The sequence below is a fragment of the Chiloscyllium plagiosum genome, chromosome 8 (assembly GCF_004010195.1).
Source record: "Chiloscyllium plagiosum isolate BGI_BamShark_2017 chromosome 8, ASM401019v2, whole genome shotgun sequence".
Taxonomy (NCBI): Eukaryota; Metazoa; Chordata; class Chondrichthyes; order Orectolobiformes; family Hemiscylliidae; genus Chiloscyllium; species Chiloscyllium plagiosum.
The window spans coordinates 43,704,306-43,725,067 of NC_057717.1; positions in this window are offsets into that span (position 1 = coordinate 43,704,306).

Genomic DNA, 20,762 nt, shown 5'->3' on the forward strand with positions numbered 1-20,762 from the left:
AAGAATCTGTGGAGGGCCAGGACACGGTATAGACAGAAATAAACAGCCAGAAGCGGGAGTGAAATGGTGTTGGTTTGGGCTGACTGGTTTTACAAACAGTTACTGCACGACGCAAAACACAATTTCGATGTTCACATTCCCTTGTTTTTAGCAAACGGGAAACCGTTTCAAATGGCGACTGGCCAGAGTGACTGTCGCCCTTTTTATTGTTGGCAATGATCCGTCGGGCACATACATTTCCGCCAACGTTGTAAGGAGGAAGTTTAAGCAGGACGCATATGCAGGATTCCCAGATGGTGTGTGATTGGACAGGATATTTTGTTGATGAGTCGCCATTGTGTTGCCAAAATATAGGGTCTGCTCTGTCATTAGACAGAAGTGACTGCTGGTGATTTAACCGAAGGGTCACCAGACCTCAGGGGAGGGAAGAAGTTTCGGAAGAAAGTCTTCATTGTAAGCTCAAACTGGTGATGAAAATTGGACCCACGCTGTTGACATCACACTGTTCTGTAAACTAACAATCCAACCATCTGAGCAAAAACCGATTCACACAGAGCACACTTAAACTGGGAGAAATTCATGCATTTTTCTGGATTTCTTTTCTTGACTATGGCATCACAACATCCAATCCTATTCTGATTTCCCTCTGGGCTCCCTGATGACCGTCTTGTCAACATCTAACTCCTCAGTCTCTCATAATGCGTATATGTTAGCTCTGTTTAGTATTTTACTGTTAATTTCACGGACCTTTTATAAAAGAATGCTACACTGCTGCACAGAACCTGACACTGTGTTGATCTTTACACAGATTAACCCTTCCACAACATCTTTGACAGTCAAATGTCTTTTTCTAACAAAAAATGAGCATTTTCGTTGCATTTTTTGACTGTTACATTCTGCACCATTTTAATTCTCTCTAATTCATTTTGAACTCTCTGAAATATTAACTGTGCTTTTCCCTCCACAGATACCAGTGATCAATTCCAAAACTCCGTTACATATGGAGAAGGTGATGTATTTTCTTGTATTTTCTTCAGTAGTGGAAGTGCTCCGACAATGCAATTGGTGAAATAGTTACAGATCGTTCAGCCAGCGATAGTGAAGAGTTGACAGTACATGTCAAAACCACCAACAGTTCCTTTTTAAAATCAAGTTTATAATTTCACAGATATTATTAAGAAACTTTGAGATAAGGCTACAGATAGAGATATTGGGTCAGGTGTCCAAAAGCTTTGCGAAGTAAGCACCGTTTTAGGGATGTCTGAAAGGAGGAAAGGAACTTGAGAGGGTGAAGGTTGGAATTCCAGACCATGTTGCTTCGGCAACTTTAGGTAATGCCACACAAGTGAAGTAATGAAGAAACACATTGTTGTTCGTCTGAAACAAAATGCGTTCTCGTGATCTGACAGTTTGCTAGATTCATCAGGTTGGCATCACAGTTTTAGTGCGGGGAGATGGGGATGATTACATCCAGGAATTTAATCAAAAATGAGAATTTTAATATATTTCTGATAAGTAGAACCCTTCGAATGGATGCGCATGTTTATTATTGCAAGTGAGCACTAAGGCTCCAACTTTTTCGGTATTCTTGAAATTACACGGAGTTTGAATGTGGTAAGGTGGTTCAGAGTGTGTTAGATAATTAAGTCTCGAGATAAAACATTGATTGGTGAGACTTTCAGTCAATGATCTGAAACTATGTTGGAGTCGGGTGATATCATTGAAGTGGAAACAGATTGTTTTAGTGATGGACTGGGCTGTCACCCTCATATCACCTCTGGAATTTAGGTGTTTATGAATGTGTGAATTAAGTCTGTCACAAGGTCGGGAACCGAGTTGCCCAAGTGTAACCACACTGGGCGTCGCTGAGCAAGTTATTGCTGACCTGCTCGACTGCACTGTTGGTCACACCTTCCATTACTTAACTGGTGATAGAGGGATTACTAATGAAATGAAATTGGCTTGGTTGGAGGTGCCCTGCATTTTTGTGCTAAACATCCCTGGGAGATGTTCCATATTGTCGGTAGGTTTCAGTGCTGGAGTGGTGCTTGGCTTGGTGGATGGCAAGTTCCAGAGCACAAGTCATCATTTTTTTTTGGCAGGGCCCATAGCCTTTACACTATTCGTCCATTAGTTGATGTTATTTGAAAGGAATGAAAATTGTTGAAAACTCGAATCTGTGATGACGGAGAACACGGGAGAAGGCTGAGATGGATCATCCACTTCGCATTTCTGGATAAAAGTTGCAGCAAATGCTGTCGTCTTACATTTTGCATGGATGTTTAAGCACCTCCGTCAGAAATGATGGAGATTATTTGTGGTGATTCTACGAGCAAGTTGTCCAACTGTCCATCACCATTCATAGATGAGTGTGGCAGAACTGCAGACCTTAGAATTTGATCAATTGGTTGAGTGATCGCTTATGCTGCTCTGTTGCTGCATATGTTGTTTGGCATGTAGTCCTGTTTAGAAGCTCCACCGGGCTGACACGTCATTTTTAGGTGTGCCTGGTGATGCTCATGGCATGCACTCTTACTATCCACTTAACCAGGTTTGACACTTGTCCCACAATGATTCACAAATGCTCACTTTTGACTTCCTTCTTCTGTTCCATTTAGCACGGTGAAAGTGTCACTCAACACAATGGAGGATAGTCTGAACTTTAAGATAAGCTTTATCTCCACAACGTCTGTGTAGTGTTCGCACTTAATGATTCTGTCACTGGTAGATGCATCTGCAGCTGGAGGATTATTAATGACGACTGAATCGCTGCAAATTGTTCACACATCACCTGCTACAGTGCGTGTCGAGCAGTTATGTCCATTAGGAGCTATCTAGCTCGATCAGTAATCCGGCTACTGAGCTACTCTTAATGCTGCACCCAGTACCGACACCCAGAGTATGATACACCATCAGTGCTTCCTCCAATTTCTGTTCAAGATGGAGGAGTATCGAATCATCAGCTGAGGAGGATGGCATGACAAAATAAGCAGGAACCCTGATGCTTCCTGGGTTCTGGAGTCACAGTTAAGTACTGCCAGGGCAAATCACTTCTGTCCGTATACCACTTTGCAGCCAACTCTGTCTGGTCTGCCATGCTGATGAGACAAGATATATCTATCGATGGTGATAGTGGTGTGCGATCATTGAGATATGATTCCGTGAGTTTGACGTTGCCAGGCTGATCCTTGACTCGTTTTTCAGACCACTCTCCACACTTCGGCACTCGTCTCAGATGTCAGCGAAGCGGATGTTGAAATTTGCAGTCGATTGATTCTGTGATTTTATTTTCTGTTGCCTTGGTAGATGCCATTTGATCCAGCGAGTTTCTTTCCATAGTTGAGAATTTGCAGCGATTCAAACAATCAGGGACTTGTTGGCCACTGCCATGTTGGCAGGTTTCTTTCCTTGAAGGATATTAGGTATTTTCACTGCCATTGACAATGGTTGCACGTCATCAATACACTTTTAATTCAATTTTTAAAAATTTTATTCTGGTTCCATCATCTGCCGAGAAAGTAGTGAAACCTAGTCTTCAGTTGCACATTTTAATATTCCCAATAAAATTTGAATACGTCAGGTTTGTTCACTTATTTTCAAATACCACTAACACGGGAATTTAATTTTTAAAACACTGTCCATTATCCTATCTCCTCCACCCTTCCCTATAACATGAATGAGGAGCACATGGAGATTCTCTGTCACGAAGAGTGAGACAATCCCATGAGTTGCCTCTCCTGCTTCCTTCCATTCCACTAGCCCACCGAGCCAAACTGCCTCGCATGGTACTCCTCTTTTTCGTTCGAAACGTAGCTCTTTCTACGTTTCAGTCCTTAACAGTATTTATCTTGAACCTTTGCCCTAGTCTCACTACACTACGGACATTCCAACCCTCTCGCACTGTCCCTGCCCACCTTGTCAATCACCCCTCACCAATTCACCGATATTGCCCCTTGACCCCTCTCTCTTTTCTGGTTCTGGCATTTTCACCCATTCTACAAAACAATAATGTTCGACCAGTTCATCGTTGGAAAATCCTCCTGCCTCTGCAATCGCCCTTTCCTTTCTGAATTCATATACTTGGTGTCCCTCAAGGATCTATCCTTTGTCCGTCCTGTTTCTCACCTATATAATGCCAGTATTTGACATCGACCAATACAACCGTATTAGGTTTCATATGTACACTGGCAATGTCCAGCTCTACGTCAGCTTCATCCCTCTCCATTGCTTCAATGTTGCTTAGTTATCAATCTGCTCACGACTCTCCCACTACTCGACTAGCCTCAGTTGCCTCCGATAAAACATTGCAATTGTTAAACCCATTGCCTTCAGGGGCTTTTAGAAATTTCCTTCCTTTATTGTTGAGCCAAGTCCTCTCACTGGGTGTCGGCCTGAGTTTGAAAGGCACTCTTCACAATATTGCTCCTAATCTGACTTCAAGATGACCTTCTGAACTCAAATCGACACAACCACAAACACCAGGAATTTCTGTCAGAAATCTCGCTTCTCTCCACTTCAACCCAAAGACTACACCTTATGTTTGTATTGCCATAAATTTGACAGTTTAGAAAAAAATTCTCAACTACCCGACTGATCAAGAATCTGATTGTAGTCTCTTCCATGTCTCAGCACTTATCCCGTCAAACCTGTTAAGAATCCTAGACGTTTCAATGAGATTGCATCTCATTCTGTCAAAAACCATTGAGTAGCTTCCCAACGTGTTCAACCTTTGCCTAAAAGGCAATCCCTCCAAACCAGGGTCATCCGAATGAAATTTCTCTGAAATGCCTCTAATAATGTGATATATCTCCTTAAAAATGTAGACCAAAGCTGCACACATTACTCTAGATGTGGTTTCACCAGCGATTTTTGCAGTTGTCCTCAGACATACATTCCAGTCTCTTATTGAAATAAAGGACAACATTCCACTCCCCTTTCTGATTAATAGTTTTAATTGTGTGATCGCGCCCCGGGTTCCTGCATAATTACGCCAAGTCCCTTTGTGATCCAGCTTTCTATAGTTGTCAACAATTACATAGTACTCTTCTTTTGCATTCTCCTCCATGATCAAGAACTTCACATTTTCCAAAGTTATACTCCATTTTCCAATTTGTTGCCCACTTTTGCTATGAATGTTTCTTTGTAACCATTTTTAATTAACTGAGATTTCATTGTTGTACCTATTCTATGAGACTCTCCCGTCACTCTTCTAAAAGTTTTACTGGGAGCACTGGGCTTTGTGAAGTATGCAATGTTGCTATATTTTTCTGTGTACACTTTCGAATGACTGGCAGGAGTTGGTGACCCATTGTTCAGAATGAAGGCACCTTGTCCATCGAGCTGTATCAGTCTTTCACACCCCTTGTCTTATTGATGCATAGAGTGGCATCACGGCAAAAAAGGTAAAGGAAACAAATTTTGGTCCTCGTATCTCACTAACTCTTAAACATTCTGCCGCATAAGAGAAAAACTTGATCTGTTCAGTCACATGAAGGTCCAAGGTGAAAACCCACAGAAAACAACATCGATTTCTCCATAGAATTGACTGCGGAATTCCACAAGGATTAATAGAACATAGAACATAGAATATTACAGCGCAGTACAGGCCCTTCGGCCCTCGATGTTGCGCCTACTTGTCATACCAATCTGAAGCCCATCTAACCTACACTATTCCATGTACGTCCATATGATTGTCCAAGGACGACTTAAATGAACTTAAAGTTGGCGAATATACTACCGTTGCAGGCAACGCATTCCATACCCTTACTACTCTCTGAGTAAAGGAACTACCTCTGACATCTGTCCTCAATTTATCACCCCTCAAATTAAAGCTGTGCCCCCTCGTGCTCACCGTCACATTACTTGGAAAAAGGCTCTCCCTGTCCACACTATCTAACCTTCTGATTATCTTATATGTCTGTATTAAGACACCTCTCAACCTTCGTCTCTCTAATGAAAACCGCCTCAAGTAACTCAGCCTTTTCTCATAAGACTTCCCCTCCATACCAGGCAACATCGTAGTAAATCTCCTCTGCACCCTTTCCAAAGCTTCCACATTTTTCTTATAATGCAGTGACCAGAACTGTACACAATTCTCCAGGTGAGGCCGCAGCAGAGTTTTGTACAGCTGTAGCATAATCTCATGGTTCTGGAACTCGATAAACACTGTATGGCTTCTTATCTACCCTGTCAACCTGGGTGACAACTTTCAAGCAACTGTGTACCTGGACACCGAGATATCACTGTTCATCTACACGACCAAGAATCTTACCTTTAGACCAATATTTTGCATTCAGGTTACTCTGACCAAAGTGAATCACCTCACACTTGTCCACATTAAACTCCATTTTCCACCTCTCAGCCCGGCTCTGCAGCTTATCTATGTCTCTCTGTAACCTACAACATCCTTCGTCACGATGCACAATTCCACTGACTTTAGTGTCGTTTGCAAATTTACTAACCCACCCTTCTACGCCTTCGTCCAGGTCGTTTATAATGTACGGCAGGGGAATGCATGGTCATCCTGGGTCAGGAGGAAGGCATGTTGTGAATTTCTACGGGGGACTGACAGCGATAGATTTAAAAAACTTCTGTTCCGTTACATTATAAGTAGACAGACAGCTGTGTCCCTCAGGAATTGCAACGCCAAACTCTGAACAAATTACTAAATTTATCGGCACTTGGATATTTGCATTGCGTGTGAGTATTGTGCCCCATTTTCTGCATTAAATTACTCCTTTGAATCACTCCGTTCTCTCAATAGATTACCGTCAAAACTTGTAATCATTTGAAGTTTAGCTGACGAGTGCAAGTTTTAATATTCCAACGTGTATATTTGTAAACAACTCTACCCCTGCATTTCCTTTGCAACAAAGAGACTAATCTCAGTTTTTCTCAATGCCTGATACCCCAAAATCTGTTTGCATTCGATACGGTAAACGTCTTGATCGTGTGGGATCATTGTAAACGTGTCTGTATCAATGCAGCCTCCAAAAATATGAAAGAAAATTAACATCATTTCGAACAAAGCACTGCTACTGGTTGGTGTTCCATCCACCACATTCCACGTTCACTTTATCCACCCCCGAGGCACAGTGGCATCACTATTTAAAAAGAAAAGCCAGCAATATCCTGCTAGACCATAGGGCTGCTCACTCATGAGGGTGAGATGGCTGAAGATGGTTTATCTGAAGTTTATCGCAGCCCAAGGAAGGGAACAGGTTAAGCGGAGATCCATCTGTTCGAATTTGATATTCTTGCTGTGAATAAGCACCACCCGTGTCACATCAATAAATGATGTTTAACAAACCCCTCATCATGAACAAAAATCATCCATTACAGAGGTACGGTGGGTCGTGAGGCTGGATGTGGTTGCAGTGATATGTTGGTTTTTGAGGCTGGAGGCGTATTACAATCATAAGGAGACTTGTGATGCTGCAGGGGATTAAACAGGGGATTAAGGTTGTTTGTCTCCTGGGGCATTTCATAAGTAGGTTGATTTAGCTGCAGAAACATTGTGCATTCTGGGAGTGCAGAGAGGTTAGAGGGTAATTGCAAATCTAAGGATGTTTATGAAGCTGAAGTGGGATTTCAGGGATCAGGTGTTTGAGGATTACATCGATACGGAGGGTGGTTTGGCTGGAATGCATTACACACAGTGGGAGGCTACAGAGGCTTCAGAGGATCACAGACATAGGAATGATTGTGAGCTTGGACAGAGGATAAAGTGTTGGCAAGAGTTCAGAGGCTGAATGAAATTTACATAGATAGGGAAGGTTGCGAGAATGGAGGGGTATTACAGAAATTGAGAGGGTTCTAAGTCTGAAGTGGGATTACATTCACAGAGGATGGTGAGACGGGGGTGTCGGATTACAGAGATAGAGAATGATTTGAGGCTGGAAGTGGATTGCAGGGATAGAGAGAGATATGATGCTGGAGGGTGTTACGGACATAGCGAAACTTGTCAGGCTGTAGTAGGATGAAAGAGATAGGGAGAATCGTTAGCTTGGAGGGGGTCATAAATCGGGAGGTTGGTTTGGCTGGAAGGCAATTACACAGAGTGAGTGTACTGAAAGGATGACAGGGATTACAGGGCCTAGATGGGGATTACACAGACACAGAGGGTTGTGAGGCTGGAGGGGTTTGCAGAGAAAGGGAGGGTTGTGAGGCGACAGCGTGAATCCAGATGTGGGAAGGGTTGTGGGGCAGCAGCACGATAACAAAGAAAGGAAGGTTTATGAGACTGGAGGTAGGTTGGAGACATCGGGAGGTTGGTGAAGCTGAAGGGGCATTACAGAGATCGGCAGATATTTTCGGGAAGACCGAGATTACATAGATAATCTTTGGATTGCTTTAATGGCATTACATAGTCTGGGAGGATTGAGATGTTGGAAGCAATTACAGATATACGAAAGGTGGTCAGGTTGTCGAGTGATTACAGAGATAAGGAAACATGTGAGGCTGAATGAGCTTTGCAGAGATAGGCAGCGTTGTGAGCCTGGAAGGGCGTTTCAGAAATACGGAAATTTGTGACGATGGAGGGCTTTACAGAAATAGAGAGAGGTGTGAGGATGGAGGGAATGACACTGACAGGGAGAGCTGTGTGCCTGCTGTTGGATGAGAGAGCCAGGCAAAATTCTGAGGCTGGAAGGAGATTACAGAGATAGGGAGGTCTGTGAGGCTGGAGGGGTATGACAGGTGTGGGGAGTATTGTGAAGCTAGTGAGATATTAAAGGTATAAGGAGGATTGTAAGGTTGGAGGGGGAATTCAGTGTGAGGAAGGTTTGAGAGGCTGGTGAGTGATTACAGAGATAGAGAAGTTCGTTAAGCCGGAGGGGGCTTTCAAAGACAGGCTTAATTGGGAGGCTGGATGGGGGATTAGAGATACAGGGAATCCTGTGAAGCTGAAGGGGAATTGAGAGGTTGAGAGGTTGGAAGGGGGTTACAGGTATAAAAAGAGTGGTGCGTTTCGATATCAATTGCGGAGATAAGGAGCGTTGTGAGACTGGAGGGGCATTGCAGAGAAAGGAAAGGTTGTGCTGCTGAAGGGGTATGAGAGAAACAGCGAGAGGTATGAGGCTGGAGAGGAATTACACTAACTGGTTGAGCTATGGTTCTGCAGGTGGATTACAGAGATGGACAGAATTCTGAGGCTGGAAGGGGATTACAGAGGTCAGGAGGGCTGTGAGACTGGAGGGGCATTACACAGTCAAACGGACTGTGATGCTGGAAGGGACTAATGAAATAGGCAGATTTGTGAGTCTGGCTGGAGTATTGCAGGTGTAGGGAATGTTGTGAGGCTGGAGAGGTATTACAGTTGTAGGGAGGATTGTGAGGCTGGAGGGGGAGGTCAGAGACAGGGAGGTTTCTGAGGCTGATGAGGGATTATAGAGATAGCAAAGGTTGTGAAGCTGGAGGGGCATTACAGAAATAGCGAAGGTTGTGAGGCTGGTGAGGGATTTCAGGCCTGTGGAGACTTGTCAGGTGAGAGGGGAATCACAGGTGCAGAGATTGCAGGGTGGCTGCAGGCAGATTTTTGATATATGGAGGTTTGTTACCTTGAGGCGGGATTTTATAAATAGGGACGATATTTTGGATGGAGGTGCGTTACATGTCCTGGGAGTGTTGAGAGTTTGGAATGTTCTTAAACAGAAATGGATGTGGTGATGCTGGAGGAGGGTTGCACAGTCAAGGAGGTTTTGTGATGCTGGAGCGGGATTACAGGGATAGGTACACTGTTCAGCCTGGAGGCGAATAACAGTGATAATGGGGTTTGTAAGGCTGGAGAGGGATTTTAGATATGCCGACGGTTGTTTGGCTGGAGGACGATTACAGTGCCAGGGACCGTTGTGAGTTCAGAGAAGGATTACCGAGATAGGTAGGTTTGTAATGTCGGAGGTGAAGTAAAGATGTAAGGAGGATTCTGAGGCTGCAGGGGAATTAAAGGAATGGCGAGTACTATTAGGGCTTGAAGGTAATTCCAAAAGAGGGAGGATTGCGAAGCATGAGGGGGATTACAGAATTATGGAATGTTGTGATGCTGGAGGGGAATTACAGACATAGGGAGCGTTTTTTTTTAGCAGAAAAGGGTTACAGAGATAGGGAGGATTTGAAGCTGGACACGCATTACAGATTTGGGGAGAGCTGTAAGGTTGCAGAGCGATTGAAAAGCCAGAGAGGGTTGTTTATCTGAATGGGGATTTCATAAATGTACGGAGTGGTTTAGTGAGAGCGGCATTACCCAGACTGGTAGCGTTGAGATGCTGGAAGGGTATTACACTGATAGGGGGGCGGGCGGTGTTGTCGTGCGGGAGAGCCATTGCACGTACAGGGAGTGTTGTGAGCCTGGCGGGGAGTTGCAAAATAGGTAGGTTGTGATGCTGGAAGGCGATTACAGGGGGAGGGAGTTTTGTAAGGCTGGAGGGGAATTACAGATATAGCGAGTGTTGTGAGGCCGGAGAGGTATTACAGAGATGGGCAATTTTATGAGGCTGGAGGGTTATATCAGAGTTAGCGAGGTTTGTGAGGCTGCGTGGCGATGACAAAGAGAGGGTTGTGAGACTGGAGGGGGATTACAGAGATGGGGAGGATTGCTTGACTGGAGGCATCGGAGAGATTGGTAGGGTTATGGGGATGGATGGGGTATGCAGACAGTGATGGTTTGCAGGTTGAACGGAGATTACAGAGGTAAAGGAGATTATGAGGCTGCAGGTGGATTATGTCGATACGGAGGTTTGTGAGGCTGAAGAGGGAGTACAGGGATAGGCATGGAGGGTTTTGCGGATAGAAATGAATAACAGATATAAGGGGAGCATGTGAGACTGGATTGTGATTAGAATAAAAGAGGGTTAGTGAGGCTGGATGGGAATTACACAGATTCGGTTGTTAAATTGCAGGGGATTACATATAGCGGTCGTGTACGTTTTGGCGTCGCCCTTTTGGCGCTGATAATTTGACCTCCCTGTTTTGGCTCTCAACTGTTTTGGCGCTCATTACTTTGGCGCCACTTCAGAGTCAAAAAAGGTTTATTAGGTTAAATAAGAGAGGACGACTAACAACCCTAAGTAATTTTCTCAACTAGCAAGAGTTGACAGACAAAGCTGTAATGACCCGCTGTTGATTCAAATCTCGTTTTGTAATTATTTTCTCATTTAAAAATTGTTAATAGTCATCTCCTGCCTTGATGATACTTAAGCCTTTCTGTCTTCAAATTGGAAAGCCGTAATACAATTTTCTTTCTATTTTCTTGTAGAGCCCATACCAGAAATGGTTGAAAACATTCTAAGTAAGAGAAACAAACCAAAATGTTAAATTAAATATTCGGCACAACATTGAGGGACGAATCTCCTGCGCTGTACTGTAATCTTCCAAGACCTATGTACTATGAAATTACATAGGCATGAAGACAGATTTGCCTGGCAGGAAAACTAAATGGTAAGACAGCAGATGAGCAGTGGCAGATGTTTAAGCCCGAAACGTCGATTCTCCTGTTCCCTGGATGCTGCCTGATCTGCTGCGCTTTTCCAGCAACACATTTTTCAGCTCTGATCTCCAGCATCTGCAGTCCCCACTTTCTCCTTGCAGATGTTTAAGGAGCCTAACAACGGAAATATATCACAAAAAGAAGAAAATGATAAGCCAGGAAAAACACATCCATGACTGAACAAGTATTTCAAGGACTATGCAAGTTCAAAAAATGCGGTATACTATATTGAAAAGTCTTGTGGCAACTTAAAAGATTGGTAACCTTTCAAAATAAACAAAGGCATACGAAATAAAAACTAACAGAAAGCGTGAGTGAAATTACAAAATAAAAAAAAGCACAAAAATATCATAGAAGGACAACAAAAGATTTCCCAAGTATAAAAAAGAAAAGAGAGTCGCGAAAACCAATTATGGTCCTTTGGAAGATGGAACCAGACAATTTATTGTGAGGAACATTAAAATGGCAGAGATGCTGAATCAATACTTTGCCTCAGATTTCACAGTGAATGACAATGTTACCATTCCAATGAGAACGGGTATGTCAGAGGCAATAAAAAAAAGCAGAACTGAGAACAATCAACATCAAGAGGGAAAAGGTATTCAGCAAGCTATTAGGATTAATGGCTGAGTTGTCCCTGGGCCTGATATCCTATATTCTCGTTTATTGAAAAGAAAATTGGAGGCCGAGGTAGTGGATCCAACGGGTACAATATTCAAAAATTCCCTGACACGGGAATGATTCCATTGGATTGGAGAAATACTAATGTAACACCCTTATTCAAAAAGCGAGGGAGTCAATATGTGGGAGAATGCAGAATGGTTAGTTTAATATCTGCTTTTTGGGAAAGTTTTAGAATCAATTATCAAGGAAGCAATAACAGCACATGAGTGATGACAGCATCTAGCAGAGTCAGCATTGCTTTTTGCTGCAAATCATATTTCACTCATTTCCTAGTTTTCCTCAACGATGCAGAAGCAAACTGAATAATGGGGATCGTATACTTGGACTTCTGGATGGCAGTTGACAACTTGGCTCTTAAAAAAAATGTTGAGAAGGTTGGATTATAAGGAAATTGCTGTCATTGCTTATCTTAATTGATGACTGGCTGATAGATAGTAGACAGAGCGGAGTCATAAATGGTATTTTTTTCTGGATGGTCAGATGTAACTAATGGGGTGACATCGGTTTTGGTCTTTGGACCCCAGCTATGTAGAATCTACAATAATGACTTGGATACAGGGATAGAAACCTCTCTCGCCAAATTGACAGATAGCACAAAAATAGGTAGTGCAGTAAATCCATATGAGAAAATAAGAACCTCAGAGAACAGATAGCTTTAGGTTCGGGGAATTGATCAAAATGTAACAGCTACATAGAACATAGAACATAGAAGAATACAGCGCAGTACAGGCCCTTGGGCCCTCGATGTTGCGCCGATCCAAGCCCACCTAAACTACACTAACCCACTATCCTCCATATACCTATCCAATGCCCTCTTAAATGCCCATAAAGAGGGAGAGTCCACCACTGTTACTGGCAGGGCATTCCATGAACTAACAACTCGCTGAGTGAAGAACCTACCCCTAACATCAGTCCTATATCTACCCCCCCTTAATTTAAAGCTATGCCCCCTTGTAATACCCGACTCAATACGCTGTTGTTTTGTTTTGTGTGAATAAATGTGACGTCATGCATTTTCGTCATAAAAATGGAAGGGTCAACTATTATCTAAATGACGAAAGATTTTGGAGTGCTCGAACTTAACAGAGGTCTCGTTCATGTGTCACAGAAAACTTGCTTGCAGTTTCAGCAGACAATTAAGAAAATGAATGAAATGTTGACCTTTATAGTGAATTGAATTAAGTTTAAGGTCAGGATGTAGCTTTGCAACTATGCAACGTGTTGGTGAGATCTCACCTGAAACATCGGATACAATATTTGAGGAAGGTGGTATTGGAGGCAGTTCAGGAAATTTTCACTTTATTGATCACAGAGATGAGGCGTTTCTTGTATGAAGAAAGATTGAACAGTTTAGGCCTATAATCTGTGGAATTTAAAGAATAAGAGGAGCTCAAGTTAAATTATTCAATACGATAAAATATATGAACAAACAGGCATATAGGGAGCGGATGCTTCCTATACTGGAATATTCTCGGACGTGATGGTATATGACAAGGATGAGTGATCGCAAAGTTAAAACTATAAATGCCGGAGGAAACACCACAGAAGCGCTTCACAGGAGGCTCCCAAGCACTGAGGATGTCATCTAGACAGGGGACGAAACGTTTGCAACAAAAACTTCCAGCTCGACGAACAGAACCACAGGAACGAGCACCCGAGCTACAAATCTTCTCACAAACTTTGAAGTTAAAACAGTTAATAAACTACTTCCCCCAAAGGCTTGTGAATCAGTGGAATTTGTTACCCCAAGTTGCATTGTTAGCTGGGAAAGTGGGTGAATTTAAGGAAAAGTTAGAAAGATTTTTAATTGATATTAGGTTGCATGCTTATAGGGCGAAGGCAAGAAACTGGGGGTGAGGTGCACATCGGGCTTGATCGAAGTATGGAGCAGACCGAAAGTGATGAATGGCCAAATTCTGCTCCGATGCTCTTATGGACTTGTTACCGAAAACTACTGACATTGACATAATACACCTTGCTATTACCTTTACGTTTGGAACATCTTAAAATATATTAAAATATATAGTACTGTATGAAGCTTCGAGTCATGGAGATGTATAGCATGGAAACCGACTCATCACCCCAAATCATCGATTCTCACGACGTATCCTAAATTAATCCAGTCCCTCATTCCAACATTTTGCGCGTATTTTTTCAAATCCTCCTTATTAATGTACCTATTCAAATGCCTTTTAGATGATTTAATTTCACCAGCTTCTACCGTTTCCTCTGACAATCCATTCCTCACATGCTCACTCTCTGCATCGAAAAAGTCGCCCCTTAGGAACATTTGAAATGTATCCCCTCTCACCTTAAACCTTTATCCTCTCGATTTAGATTCGCTGTAACCAAGGAAAACACCCTGTGAATTTAGCCTATCCATGCCCGTCATGATTTTATGTACCTCTGTAAGCTCACCTCGAAGCCTCTGATGCTCCAGGGAAGTCATCGCTAGGCTATTCAGCCTTTCCCTGTAACTCAAAATTTCCAACCCTGGCGGCATTCTTAGAAATCGCTTTGAACACTTTCAAGTTTAACAATTTTTTTTCCTGTCGAGAGGTGACCAGAATTGCACACAATATTTCAAGTGGCCCAAACAACGTCTTGTACAGCACGATATGTCCTCCCAAATCCTGTACTGAGCACATTGTCCAATGAAGGAAATTAGAGCAAATACCTTTTCATCATCTAATCTGAAAGATATTCCACTTTCAAGGAACTACGAACTCGCACCTGAAGTTCTCTTTGTTCAGCAGCACTCGCCAGGACCTTGCCATTAAGCATATAAATCTTGCTGTAATTTGTGTTTCCAAAATTCTGCACGTCATACTTATCTAATTTAAATTCCACCTGCCACGCCTCGGCCCATTGGTCTATCTGATCAACATCCTGTTGCACTCTGAGGTAAATTTCACTCTCCATTACACCTCCAATTTTAGTTTCATCTGAAAACTTACCAACTGTTTTTCCTAATATCATATCCAAATCATTCATGTAGATGACAAAAATCAGTAGACACAGCACCATTGCCTGTGGAACGCCATTGGTAACAAGTGTCAAGCCTGAAAAAAGACCTTCATCCCCACCCTTTGCTCCTTCTATGGAGTGTACATCCGTATACTGAACAAGAAAAAAATCCTTGTACACACCAAACAAATTTCACTCTCTCAAAATTTATGCAGTCCCAGTCAATGCCTGAACATTGAAAATCTATTGCTAAAAACAATCTATTCTTCCTGCAGATAACTGAGATCACCCTACAAATTTGTTTCTCGATTTCATGCTGATTACTGGATGATCTGTCGTAAAATCACAACAAGGCGATCATTCCTTTCTTATTTCTCAGTTGTTTCCGAATAGCTTTCCAAGGCATACTCCCTGGAATATCCTCTCTAAGGAAAGCCATCATCCTACCCCAAATCAAAGGCGCCACTCTCCTTCATTACTCTCCCTCCTATCGCATCTATATCCTGGGATAAGCTATGGCATCTCATATTCCGAACCATACCCTAACTTCATCTGCATTAACTGTCAGACCTCTTGCACAGAAGTAAATGCAAATTCATGAATTACTCTTCCTTCATGATTTTGCTTTACTCCTTCCTGCCTTGTATATTTGATGTCCTCATTTTTCCCAGATGCACCATTCTCAGACTGATCTTTTTTCTCACGACCTTACCACCGATATTTGTAAATACACTTGGGTGGCTTTGACTAACTCCCCGCCAGTATATTAGTCCCGTTCCGATTCAGGTGCAATCCATCCTTCTTGCACAGGTTAGTTTTAATCCAGAAACAGATGCAAAGATCGAAAAATATGTGAAGTGTGTCCTTCTTTCGTGCACCAGATCCTTAGACACACTTTCATCGGCTCAATCCGGCTGTTTATACTCTTACTAGCAAGAATCCAGATATAACTTCCCTTGACGATCTTCTTTTTAACCGCTTTGCTAATGTGGTTTATTCTTCCGTTAGAACCTCGTCCTTTTCTCTTCATATTCCAACCGTTCCACCGTCTACAAACACCTTCAATTGGTCCTTCTCCCTTTGAGAATATGGTTCTCAAGACATCCTTTACCAGACAACACACCATTCTGATATCTTTTTGCCAACCAGAAAAAATCATCATCCAGTGTCTCTGACTAGAGAGAAAATGATTACAATCCATCACATGTAACCTTGCCACCGCCTCATTACAGATGAGCCAATCTCAGAAACCATACTACCAGTGCTACATTTCCCTGAAAATCCATCATCCCCAGCATTTTCCAAAATAGTACACGTGTTTGAGATGGGATACCCATAGGTACTACCTGTCCACCCCTCTAACCGTTCGTAGAAATAACCCATCTATCTGACTATCTCTTCTGATGAGATGTGCAAACTCATTTAGGGCGCTTGAGAGATGCAGATTAGCCAGGAAAGACATCAAGAAAAAGTTCAGAAGAGACAGGAGGGCACACAAGAAGTCGTTGGCGAATAGGATCATGGAAAATCCTGAGATTTTGCATCGATAGATCAAGAATAAATGAATGGCAACAGAAAACCGATGGCCAATCCAGGATACTGATGGGAAGATATGCGTGGAGAGGGAGGAGGTAGGGGAAGAGGTAAATGAATACTTTTCGTCCGGATTCACACTAGAAAAAGACAATGTTGGCGAAGAGAATATTGAGATACAGACTACTAGACCACATGGAACTGAGGTTCACAAGGAGGTTATGTTGGCAATACTGTAATGTGTGCAAACAAATAAGTCCCCAAAGGGATGTGATTTTTTCCGTGTTTTTTTCTCGCAGAAGCTACGGAGGAGATTGCCCAGCCTTTTCCTTTGATCTTTATATCGCCGTTGTCTCCACGAATAGTGTTAAAAGACTGGAGGACAGCAAATGTTGTTCCCTTGTTGAAGAAGTAGAGCCGAGACAATCCTGGAAATTATAGGCCACTGATCCTTACTTCGGTTGTAGGTAAAATGTTGGAAAGGGTTACAAGAGGTAGGATTTGTAGCAATCTCGAAATGAGTTTATTGAGCAGGGATTGTTCAACACAATTTTCTGAAGGGTAGGTCGTGCCTCACAAACATTATTGAGTTCTTTGAGAATGTGACCAATCAGGGAGGAGGGTAAAGCGGCTGATGTGGTTTGTATAGATTTCACTAAGGCGTTTGATAACTTTCAACTCAGTAGGCTACTGTCCAAAATACAGAGGCGTATAATTGAGGGTCATTTAGCGGTTTGGAACAGTAATTGACTAGCTGAAAGAAGGCAAAGAGTGGTGGTTGTTGGGAAATGTTCATCCTGCAGTTCCGTTACTAGTGAATTGCAAGGATCTGTTTTGGGATTTATGGTGAATGTTTCTTTTAATATAAACGACATGGATGAGGGCTTTGAAAAAGGAGTTAGAGAATTGCGGATGACACGAAGGTGGATAAGGTTTTGGATAGTGCAAGACGATGTTGTAAGTTATAGAGGGGCAGAGATTGGCTGTCGAGCTGGGCTGAGAGGTGAAGAATGGTGTGTAAAGCGAAAAGTGCGAGCTGATCCCCTTTAGGAAAGGCAACTGGAAATCAGAGTACTCGGCTTAAGGTACGAGTCTTCGCAGCGTAGATCAGCAGAGGAATCTCCCTGTTTATGTACATTTCTCCCTAAAAGTTGTCACTAAGATTGATAGGCTTCTTTTTAAAACAACACATTCGGTGTTTAAAGGTAGAGGGATTGAGTGTCTGAACCATGGGGTGTTGCTGCAGCTGTACAAAGCTTTGTTGCGGCCACAATGGAGTGCTGCATGCAGTTCTGGTCACCACATCAAAGAAAGGATGTCGAAGCTTTGGAATGGGTACAGAAGATATTTCCTGACATGTTGCTTGGTATGGAAGGCTAATGGACGTGAAGCTGTTTTCGTTGGAGAGAAAAAGTTTGAGAGGTGCCTCGGTTGAGACATATAAGATAATCAGATGGTTAGAGAGAGAAACGTTTTCACCGGGTGGTGATGGCTACTACGAAGTGTTATGGACTAAGCCAGACCAGTCAAAACGTACTTAGGTCGGCTGCTAATTGCAATTTGTTTCGTCATGTGTACAGTGAAAACTAGCGGTTTGCGTTACCTTGGATGACGACTACGTTTGAAAACAGACAAGAAATAATCAATAAGTTACACAATTAAACAGAAAGAACAGAATAAAAAAAAACCTACATAACTCAACCTCTACAACTAGTCTTAATTCTGGTATTCTGAACATGCACAGAAGTCTCAATAAGCAAAGTCCCTTTAAAAATCAGTATAAATGGAGCATATACTTACAGGTTGAAGTTCAAGGGCAGAAAGGAGACATAGTTTCCACACAACAGGCTGTTGGACTTCCAACCAGTTCAAGGCTGAACTGCATCTGTTCAGCTACACAACTGACCACTACCCTTTCATTACACAGGTCACTTCTAAAACAAAACCACTTTGGACTGAAGTCTCATCTGTTTGAATATAAACAAAATTCCTCTCAATATACTTTCCATCTGTGTAGCAAACCAGACTGCTTGATACCTAGCTCGGTTTATTTCTCCTCCCGAAAAAAAACCCATCAAGGACAAAGTCTCCTTGAGCCAATGAACAGCATTTAGACACAAAAAACTAGCTTTATAACAGAGGGGCAACAACTTTAAATTGAGGGGTAATAGATGAAGGACAGATTTCAAAGTTAGTTGCTTTACACAGAGAGTAGTGCGGCCGTGGAAGGCACTACCTGCATCAGAAGTAGACCCGCCAAATTTCAGGGTATTTCAGTTGTATTTGGGTAGACACATGGACGAAAATAGAAGAGATTAGTTTAGATGGACTTTTGATTGGTTTCAAAGGTGGCTGCAATATCGAGATAAGGGCCTGTACTGCTCTGTAAAGTTCCATATTCTATCTGTGTTTATCTACCTTCCCGAAAGTGGCATTCTTCACTCCCCCGTCTCCTGTAAACTCGTCATTGCATCTCTCTGCCAATTCCCAATCACACACACTTCCTTCAGATATAATCATCGCTAACAAGGAAATTCTCCCTGATCTCTTACTTCTTACAGGGAGAGAACATCACTCTATTGAGGCTATCTGTGTACCTTTAACTATCTGTAGACCCAGAAAATAGTACAGTCAGATTGCTCTAAACAGACTACTCGAGGGTAAATTGATACCTATTTCACAATTTAAAAAATACAGTTTAATGCATAAATAAATCCCAGTAAGAATGTATTTTAAAATAATACTCCACTCAGTATTTTAGATTTACAAATAAACAAAGGATCATGAGACTCAATACATCACTCAGCGGTGCCCCTGCTGTGATAGCTCCCTATAACGAGTTTCTTCAAGGTCAGCTGTGGCTTTCACTGTTTATTTTACTTCGACTGAACTCGGATGTCCAGACATATTTGAAACTAACGGAAGAGGTGGGCAGCTCGGAAACTTTCCTGCCCTGACAGTCAGCTGTCCACATTCCCAGCTACACTTGAGGAGTTGGTGATGGCTTTGGATCACTACAGTCTATGTGCTGGAAGTAAGTCCAGAAAGTTCTCAGGGGCTGTACTCCAGGAATTTGACTCAGTGACACGGAAGACCAATTTGTTTTTCACCTGTCACATGCTCTCTGTTTCCTCTTCTCCTTTAAACTTCTTCTGCAGAGTTCTACGTTCTGATGAAAGGTCATCCGTCCCAAATCGTTAACTCTGCTGCCAGACTTGCTGAGCTTTCCCAGCAACTTGTATTTTTGGTTTGGTAATCTTCTACCAAAGTTCTCAACGAAGCCAACAATTTATATATCAGTGATTACTACTTCAAAATAATCTAGGAAATCTACTCCAAAAACACCAAAAAAATCCTCAATAAAGGAGGAGCACCTTGAGTCACAGTTTTCTCTCGTCGTCCATTATTAATTACCCAGAATCCTCAGGAGATACATTGAAAATTATATCTACTGCACTCCATCTGATATAAGTTGTTGGGATCATGTTAACTCAGTTTTTAGATTAGAATCAGTCTAAACATTATGGCACAGACAGGGAGCACAAGTGACTAACACCTTCAACATATTATCTGCTGACACCAATTGTTACACTTAACTTGAGAATGCAACATTTAAAAAAAAAGTATTGCGACTTGCTTATCAAAGAAGTTAAACTATCATGGTGATTCCAACATATGAAAGACTCAACAAATAATCAAGGCATTTTCAATATATACTTTCAGTTACATCACACTGTAAACTTTTACTATAAATTCTGTGCCTTACAGTTGTGTCTTCCACTACCACATGATGAAGGAGCGGCGCTCCGAAAGCCAGTACTTCAAATTACACCGGTTGGACTATAGCCTTGTGTGATTTCTAACTTTAGACACTCGAGTCCAACACCAGCTTCTCCAAATCATATCAATTATATGAGAGTTTATTTCTTGATCAACAAAGTTGAATGAATTACTTTTCACTGAATCTTGATGCTGTGCCTCATGTTAAGTCAAAGCATACCAGAAACACAAAAAAAGTCATTTGATTATAAAGCAGACAGAGTTGCTCGCACAACATCCAGCCTCTGATACTTATTATCCTGGGTAAATTTCAAGT